Source organism: Ovis canadensis, chromosome 6, assembly GCF_042477335.2.
Source record: "Ovis canadensis isolate MfBH-ARS-UI-01 breed Bighorn chromosome 6, ARS-UI_OviCan_v2, whole genome shotgun sequence".
In the NCBI taxonomy this organism is placed as follows: Eukaryota; Metazoa; Chordata; class Mammalia; order Artiodactyla; family Bovidae; genus Ovis; species Ovis canadensis.
The window spans coordinates 88,568,044-88,576,929 of NC_091250.1; the positions used below are offsets into that span (position 1 = coordinate 88,568,044).

At 41.9% G+C, this 8,886-nt stretch overlaps 1 pseudogene; it reads left to right on the plus strand.

Annotated features, from left to right (window-relative positions):
• Positions 1–1,435: 1,435 nt before the first annotated feature.
• Positions 1,436–1,883, plus strand: LOC138442151 (large ribosomal subunit protein eL33 pseudogene; annotated as a pseudogene).
• Positions 1,884–8,886: the final 7,003 nt, after the last annotated feature.

An 8,886-nucleotide genomic window follows, 5' to 3' on the forward strand; every position in this document is an offset into this window, starting at 1 on the left:
AAGGAATTAAGCACTTCTGTGGAAACTTCCTGGTGGCCTAGTGGTTAAGTCTGTACTTCTACAGCAGGGGCAAAGGTGTGATCCCTGGTCAGGGAACTAAGATCGACTTGATCCCTAGATTGGGAAGAAGATCCCCTGAAGGAGGACATGGCAACCCACTCCAGTATTCTTGCCTGGAAAATCCCATGGACAGAGGAGACTGGTGGGCTCCGGTCCATAGGGTCGTAAAGAGTCGGATGTAACTTAGCGGCTAAACAACAGGGAGCTAAGATCCCAAGTGCTATGAGGGGCAGTCAAACAAATCACCTCCAGGGATTTCTTAGGAAAGAAAAGACTGAGGAATCAAATTTCAAAGCTCCTTAGTGTTGGTCTCTAGCTCATTTGCCAAGTTCTTCATTTTCATTCTCTTTTCCAGTCTGCTCTATTCAAGAATCTGGGTTTTGGTGCCAGATAGACCTCAGCTCACATCCAAGCTTTGTCCTTTCCTGGCTTGGGACCACAGGTGAGTTAGTTAGCCTCCCAGAGACAAAGGATCCTCACTGAAAAAACTGGGCTCACTACCTTCCTTGCAGTGTTGATGTGAGGATTAAAGGAAGTAAAATGTGTAGGCATAGTGCCTCACACAGTCCTGACAAATAAGCCTCAGCAAATGCTAGTTTTTTCCTATTATCACTTTTCTATCTTTCTTACCAATGGACTGAAACTCATTCTTCTGGAGCTTATAGTTTTAAGCAGTATTAAATTAGAAAAGAAACATATGGTAAGACAATCTGAATGAAAATTCCAGGCTTTACCCGGGCCTAACTTAGAATTTAGAAATTTTAGAAATATCCATTCCTTTCTACAAGGTAAGATTTCAAACCCTCAGAAATGCATTTTGCAGTGTTTATAGCCACACTATTAGAAAAACCATACCTTTGAATGGAATTCTGGCAGGTTTTATAATCAAGTCAAAACTATAATTTATATGTAAATATTTCACAGTCTTGTAAAGCAATTCAGATACAAATGGAATTTTTACAAAAATCAAGTTTCTCCTTTCTTTCCTCTCCTGAGAGAATATATAAAAGGCAGCTCTCAAGTATACAGAATGGTTTTTATCATAGACAGAGACTTTGGAAATTTTCTGAATTAAGTGGTTTCCAGATTTTATGAACACAAATATGCAGTAATGAATGATTTTACTCTGAATTCTTTATTCATAGATATCTAACACAGACTAACTTATTTAACCACAGTTGTAGAGATTATCTAGCTGTTTACCAAACCCGCTTCCTTTTCCACCTAGGCACACACCTGAACTATATTTCCAAACCTTCCTTGTCCTTAGGTATGCCTAGTGGTATGCGGTCAAAGCGGTCTTCCCAGGTGGTGCTGGAGAGGAGAGTGAAAAAGCTGGCTTAAAACTCAACATTCAAAAAAACTAAGATCGCTCTTTCAGCCATCTTGGACCCTGTGAAGGCCTGCTGGGAACGGGACTTCTAAAACGACAAATATGTCTGGAAGGCTGTGGTCCAAGGCAATTTTTGCTGGCTATAAACGGGGTCTACGGAACCAAAGGGAACACACTGCTCTCCTGAAAATTGAAGGTGTATATGCTCGAGATGAAACTGAATTCTATTTAGGCAAGAGATGTGCTTATGTGTACAAAGCAAAGAACAACACAGTAACTCCTGGTGGAAAACCTAACAAAACCAGAGTAATCTGGGGAAAGACCACTCGAGCTCATGGAAACAGTGGCATGGTTCGTGCTAAATTCCGAAGCAACCTTCCTGCTAAGGCCATTGGACACAGAATTCGTGTGATGCTGTACCCTTCGAGAATTTAAACTTCTTGAAAATAAATAAAAGTGTGGATTTGTAAAAAAAAAAAAAAAAGAAAAACTAAGATCATGGCATCTGGTCCCATCACTTCATGGCAAATAGATGGGGAAAAAATAAAAACAGTGACAGACTTTATTTTCTTGGGCTCCAAAATCACTGTAGGTGGTGACTGCAGCCATGAAATTAAAAGATGCTTGCCCCTTGGAAGAAAAGCGATGACAAATCTAGACACTTTTAAAAAGCAGAGACATCCCTTTGCTGACAAAGGTCCTTATAGTCAAAACTATGGTTTTTCCAATAGTCATGTATGGATGTGAGGGTTGGACCATAAATTCTTTGGCTGAGCGCTAAAGAATTGATGCTTTTGAATTGCAGTGCTGGAGATGACTCTTGAGAGTCCCTTGGACAACAAGGAGATAAAACTAGTTAATCTTAAAGGAACTCAAAAGATGTTTTTTTCCAAAAATGATACATTCAATATTGTAAAATATAATTCCTAGGATTCAAAAAACTTATACTTTATAGTTGAGGTTGGAATTTTAGTTCAGTTCTTATAAAGTACAAATGTTTTCATGTTTCTCAACATTTCTCTAAAAATGTTGGGTTTTAAGCCAGCTTTTTCATTCCCCTCTCCAGCACCATCTGGGAAGACCCCTTTGGCCCCATCCACTAAGCATACCTAAGGACAAGAAGGTTTAGAAATATGGTTCAGGTGTGTGTGTAGGTGGAGAAGGAAGCGGGTTTGTTAAACAGCTAGCTAATCTCTGCTGCTGAGGTTGAATAAGTTAGTCTGTGTTAGATATCTATGAATAAAGAGTTCAGAGTAAAATCATTCATTACTATATATATGTATTCATAAAATCTGGAAACAACCCTGAATATTCATTGGAAGGACTGATGCTGAAGCTGAATACTTTGGCCACCTGATGCAAAGAGCCAGCTCATTGCAGAAGTCCCTCATGTTGGGAAAGACTGAAAGCAGGAGGAGAAGGGGACGATAGAGGATGAGATGGTGGGATGGCATCACCGACGTGATGGACGGTGAGTTTGAGCAAGTTCCTGGGGATGATGAAGGATAGGTAAGCCTTGCATGCTGCAGTCCGTGGGGGTCGAAAAAGTTGAGCATGACTTAGCGCCTGAGCAAACAACAGTAAGGTGGCGCTAATGGTAAAGAATCCGCCTACCAATGCAGGAGACGCAGGAGACTAGGGTTCCCTGGGTGGGGAAGATCCCCTGGAGTAGGAGTGACAACTCACTTTGCCTGGAGAATTCCATGGACAGAGGAGCCTGGCAGGCTACAGTCTGTGAGGTTGGATGCAACTGAGTGCATACACGCGCACACACACACACACACACACATATGGTCAAAAGTAATATGTAGTACTTCCAAGACTTCCAAGTACTTCCATTAAACATCTCTGCGACGTCCTCCACGCCCTTGGACCCTCCCAGCTGACAGGAAGGGAGATAACCCCCAGGACAACCTTGGGAGACATCTTCGGAATGTGGGAGGAGCCACTTATAGAAGGAGCCTTGATCCCAACTAGAAACATCTGCATTAGACTATTTTTGTGAGTGGGAAATAAGCTTTTCGTGTCAAGCTACTGAGATTTGAGGAGGTTTATCTCTATAGCAGCTAGTATTACAATGCAGTCTTAATCACCAAATACCATTTCAGAGTCCTCAAATGTCTTTATACCAGTCCCTCCCTGCCTCCCTCCCTTCCTTCCTTCCTCCCCCAGTATTATCAATAGCTGAGCATCCACTACATTCCTTCCAGGCACTATGCTAGGCACTGGGGGTTTGGATGAACAAAGCAGATGAATCTTTGTCCTTGAGAAGCTCACATTATAGTGGAGGAGATAGGAAATAGATAAGTAAATAATATGGTTTTAAGTGTTGAAAATTGCTTGAACGAAAACTAAAAAAGAATTTAAAAAAGAAAAGAGAAAGAGAGTGACTAGGAGGATCTTTGAGACAAGGCGGTTAGGACAAGGCTTTGTGAGGAGATAGCATTTGACCAGAGACCTGAACAATACAAAGAAGCTAGTCAAGCAAAGATCTGAAAGGGCAAAGAGCTCAATTCTTTCTCTAAAAACAGTGACCTGGAGGAGAAAAGCAAACACAATAATATAAAAGGAAAAACTGAAGTGACTCAACTCAGTCAAAGATGAGTCAAAGAGAAATGAAACTCAGACCCCAGATTTATGTGTTCTGAACCCAACTTTGCCCTTGGCCAAGGCTCTTTAGCAGTGTCAGTAAGCTCTTCCTCCTATTTTTGGCTGACTACTTCCATCCCTCCCAGTCTTCAATGTGAAGTTTGCCCATGTATTTAGGCAACTCAAAAAATACAGTAATATGGCAGACTTCATTCTTAGATATTTATAAATACTGAGAACTCCCAACAGGTTGTTTAACTTCTCCAGTTCTTAATTCCCTCTCCTTTACAAATAGAAAGAATCCCAGTAACTAAGTTACTTCATAGGTTTGTTCTGATGATAGATAAGGTTGTACGCATAAAATGCTAACACAGAATAAGTACTAAAGAATGTTTTTAGTAAGGTTAACCTAACCTGCTGCATGTTGTCAAATATTTGAGTCCATCTTCTTAAAAAACCAAGATATTTCTGCCTTCTTTTGGGTCGCATTCCACTTCAATCCTGGTCTGAAAGAAAAGGATAGTCTTGCCTGGAGGCTTTGTCAGAAGCGGCGGCCTGCAGCTGGTTGTGGTATGCAGGAAGCTGTACGTTAAGGATGCTTATTCCTTATTCCCAAACAGCTGATCTGAGATACCCATCTGACTGTCTGAGGCAAAATCACCTCCAGCCACTGTCCCATGCAATCCCAACCGTGAGTTGTAATCTGTTTGCGTGGATGATGCAATCTGTGGATCATGATGGAATCTTTTAAAATGTTATTGAAGTATAAAATAAAAGTGAACAGCATGTAAGAATTAAAGATTTTAAAATTTAAAAAATAAAAAACTAAAAAAAAAAAAAAGTGAACACACGAAAAAATGTTGAACTCCGGGGACTTCCTTGGCCGTCCAGTGGTTACTATTCTATGCTTCTGCTGCAGGGGCCCCAGGTTCAATCCCTGGTCAGGGAACTAAGATCCCATATGCAGCGTGGTGTGGCCAAAAAACACTTTTTTTTTTAAAGTGTCGAACTTCAGAAAAAAAGGAAATGTCGAACTCAGGAATTAACTAAGACCTCATAAGCCACATAGCATGATCAAAAAATAAAAATAAAATTTTAAAAACTGTTGAATTCAATAAATGTTTACAGAATGGGCACACCAGTATAGCCAACCTGACATGAAGAAACAGAAACCCTCCTCACGCACCCTCCCAGTCACTTCCTGTCTCCAAAGGTAACCACTAGCCTGCTTTCTAGCACTAAGCATAACATTCTGCTTCTTGGAGTTTCATTGAAATGAAATCTTGTGGTGTGTGTTCTTTTGTATGGTGCTTCTTTTGCTCAGCATTGTATTTGTGAAACTCATGCATGTAGTTGTGTGTGTCAGGAGTTCTCATTCCCATAGAGTATTTCACTATATGAATATGCAGCAACTTATCTATTCAACTGTTAACGAACATCTGCGTTGTTTTGTTGTTTTCAGTTTGGGGCCATTACAGATAATGATGTAAAAGAATGGCCATTTTATCATGCTCAAAGATTCTATGAGTTAGGGATTTGTAAAGGGTTCTGTAGGGATGGCTGATCTCTGCTCCAGTGAAGTCTGGGCCTTCAGCTGAAAAGACTCAGTGGTTGTGGGTGAGTTGGCCGTGGCACCAGTATATATATGGCACCTGGGCTAAAAGGACTCTAAGACTGACTACTGCCATTTGGGTCACCTCTGTGTGAACTCTACTGGTAGTGTGACTTCCTCATAGCTTGGTGGCCTCAGGGCAGATGGACTTCTTACACAAAGGCTCAGAAGTCCAAACAAAAGTGTTCCCAGGAACAAGGAAGAAGCTCCGTGGCTTTTTCTACTGTAAGACAGGATAACTGATTTGCCTCTACCCATCTTAGGTTCATTGGTTCTGTGTGTATGTGCTCAGTTGTGTCCAACTCTGCAATCCCATGGACTGTAGCTGGCCACGCTCCTCTGTCCATGGGATTCTGCAGGCACGAATATTGATAGGAGTGGGTTGCAATTTCCTACTCCAGGGAATCTTCCTAACCCAGGGATCAAACCCTCATCTTTTGCGTCTCCTGCACTGGCAGGTGGATTCTTTACCACTGCACCGCACGCTGTGTGTGTTCACTCAGTCGTGCCCGACCCTTTGTGGTCCCGTAGACTGTAGCCTGCCAGGCTCCTCTGCAGTTCTCCAGGTAAAAATACTGGAGTGGGTTGCCATTTCTATAAATTAGACTCACACACACACAGAAAAAAACAGGTAAACAGAGAAAAACAAAAGTTTATTAACATATGCTTCTCATACACATGGGAACTCTCCATGATGAGTAACACAAAGAGCAGTGAGAACTTGGGCTTATATAGTGCCTTAACCAAAACAATAAATTTTCAGGGAAGTGACAAGACATATGAAAAGAATTTTAAGTTTCTAGGACAGCAAATTGTGGGAAGGTAAATATATGCGGGAACTAGTGGAAGATAAGGGCTGGACTTATGAGTCGACTATTGTCTCTGATGATTAACTTCTCTTCTTCCTGGTAGAGCAGAGAGAAGGGGCCTCAGTATAAATCTATGTCGTACAAAGTAGAAGGAAGGCAGAGAGCTTTTCTTATATTTGCTTTTTTCTCAATTGCCTTCAGCTCAAAGAATCCTAATGCCAAGTGGCACACTGTTGGGGAGCATATTCTTCTACCCTCCATTGGCTTAACTTTGGAAGTCACATGGCATCACCTCCACACCATTCTATCATTCCAAATGAACCACAAGCCTGCCTAGGTTCAAAGAAAAGAGGCATAGATCCTACCTCTCCTAGTGAAGAGTCTCTGGGTTACGTTATAGGGGAGCATATGTGACAGAAAAGTTTTTACAGCCGTCTTTGGAAAGTATGAATTGCCTCAGCTCTATGAACATTCTGGGACATTTTTTCATGACCACATGTACATTTCTGTCCAGTATGTATTATGCCTTGGAGCTCAATTCTGAGTTGAAGTGTGTATGTTTGCTAAACTTTAGTAGATAATGCTAAATAGTTGTTTTTGGCTTGTGCCAATTTATACTCCCATAATATGTGAAAATTACAGTTCTTCCATATCTTTGCTAACAATTGACATTGTTTTCCTCAGTTTAGCCACTTGGCAGGATATACAGTAGCACTGCAGGCTTCCCAGGTGGTGCTACTGGTAAAGAAGCTGCTTACCAATGCAAGAGACATAAGAACCAGGGGTTCAGTCCCTTGGCTGGAAGATCCCCTGGAGGAGGGCACGGCAGTCCACTCCAGTATTCTTGCCTGGACAATCCCATGGACAGAGGAGCCTGTTGGGCTGCGGTCTATAGGGCGGCATAGAGTTGGGCATGACTGAACAACAGCGCGTGCACGCACATAGTGTTATTGCATTGTGGTTTTAAATTTGCATTTCTCAAAAAAAAAATAAATAAATTTGCATTTCTCTGATAGCTAATGAAGTTGAGAACTTTTTCATCTGTTTACTGGCCATTTAAATATCTTCTTTTGTGAAGTGCTAGTTCAGAGGGCCTTATGGCAGAAAGTGAAGAAGAACTAAAGAGCCTCATGAAGAAAGTGAAGAGGAGAGTGAAAAAGTTGGCTTAAAGCTCAACATTCAGAAAACAAAGATCATGGCATCCAGTCCACAATTCAAGGCAAATAGATAGAGAAACAATGGAAACAGTGGCAGACCTTATTTTGAGGGGCTCCAAAATCACTGCAGATGGTGATTGCAGCCAAGAAATTAAAAGACGCTTACTCCTTGGAAGAAAAGTTATGACCAACCTAGACAACATATTAAAAAGCAGAGACATTACTTTTCCAACAAAGGTCCATCTAGTCAAGGCTATGGTTTTTCCAGTAGTCATGTATGGATGTGAGAGTTGGACCATAAAGAGGGCTGAGCACTGAAGAATTGATGCTTTTGAACTGTGGTGTTGGAGAAGACTCTTGAGAGTCCCTTGGACAGCAAGGAGATCCAACCAGTCTATCCTAAAGAAAATCAGTCCTGAATATTCATTGGAAGGACTGACGTTGAAGCTGAAACTCCAATCCTTTGGCCACCTGATGCAAAGAACTGACTCATTTGAAAAGACCCTGATGCTGGGAAAGATTGAAGGTGGGAGGAGAAGGGGACAACAGAGGATGAGCTGATTGGATGGCATCACTGACTCAATGGACATGAGTTTAAGTAAGCTCGAGAGCTGGTGATGGACAGGGAGGCCTGGTATGCTGCTCTCCATGGGGTCGTAAAGAGTCGGACACAACTGAGCGACTGAACTAGAGGGCCAGTACATTTTTTAATGGATTAGATTAGAAAATATCAGAATATACCATTCATGGCAAGAGTAGATATTTTTTCCTGAAACATTGTTTTAGTTTTATATATTGTAGTAGTTGCTGTGGGGTATTCCTCAGATTCTTTCATTTATGATTAAGCACACACTCCTCAGTTCCTAAGAATGTTGCCTGCTGCTGACTAATGGCTCAAAATCTAACCCTTCCCCAGAAATTGCCCTTGGCAGGTTTATAGGTGACTCAGTGGTAAAGAATCCTCCTGCCGATGCAGCAGACATGGGTTCAATCCCTGGATCAGGGAGATCCCCTTCAGTAGAAAATGGCAACTCACTTCAGCATTCTTGCCTAGAAAACTTCCATGGACAGAGGAGCCTAGCCAGCTGCAGTCCATGCAGTCTCAAACAGTCGGACATGACGGAACCACTGAGCACGGACACTGAGGGAACTGAGTCACGCAGGCTTAAGGCCCCTCCCTAAGGAAAGCCCGAATCCAGTGACTGGTCAACTTGGGAGGTAGGTGCAAAGGTCCAATCCTCCCAGAAGTATTCTGGCTTGCCTGGAACTTTAAACCTGAATGTCCTTTGTCCTTGGAGACCTCTCAATCCTGGGTAAATTGGAAAT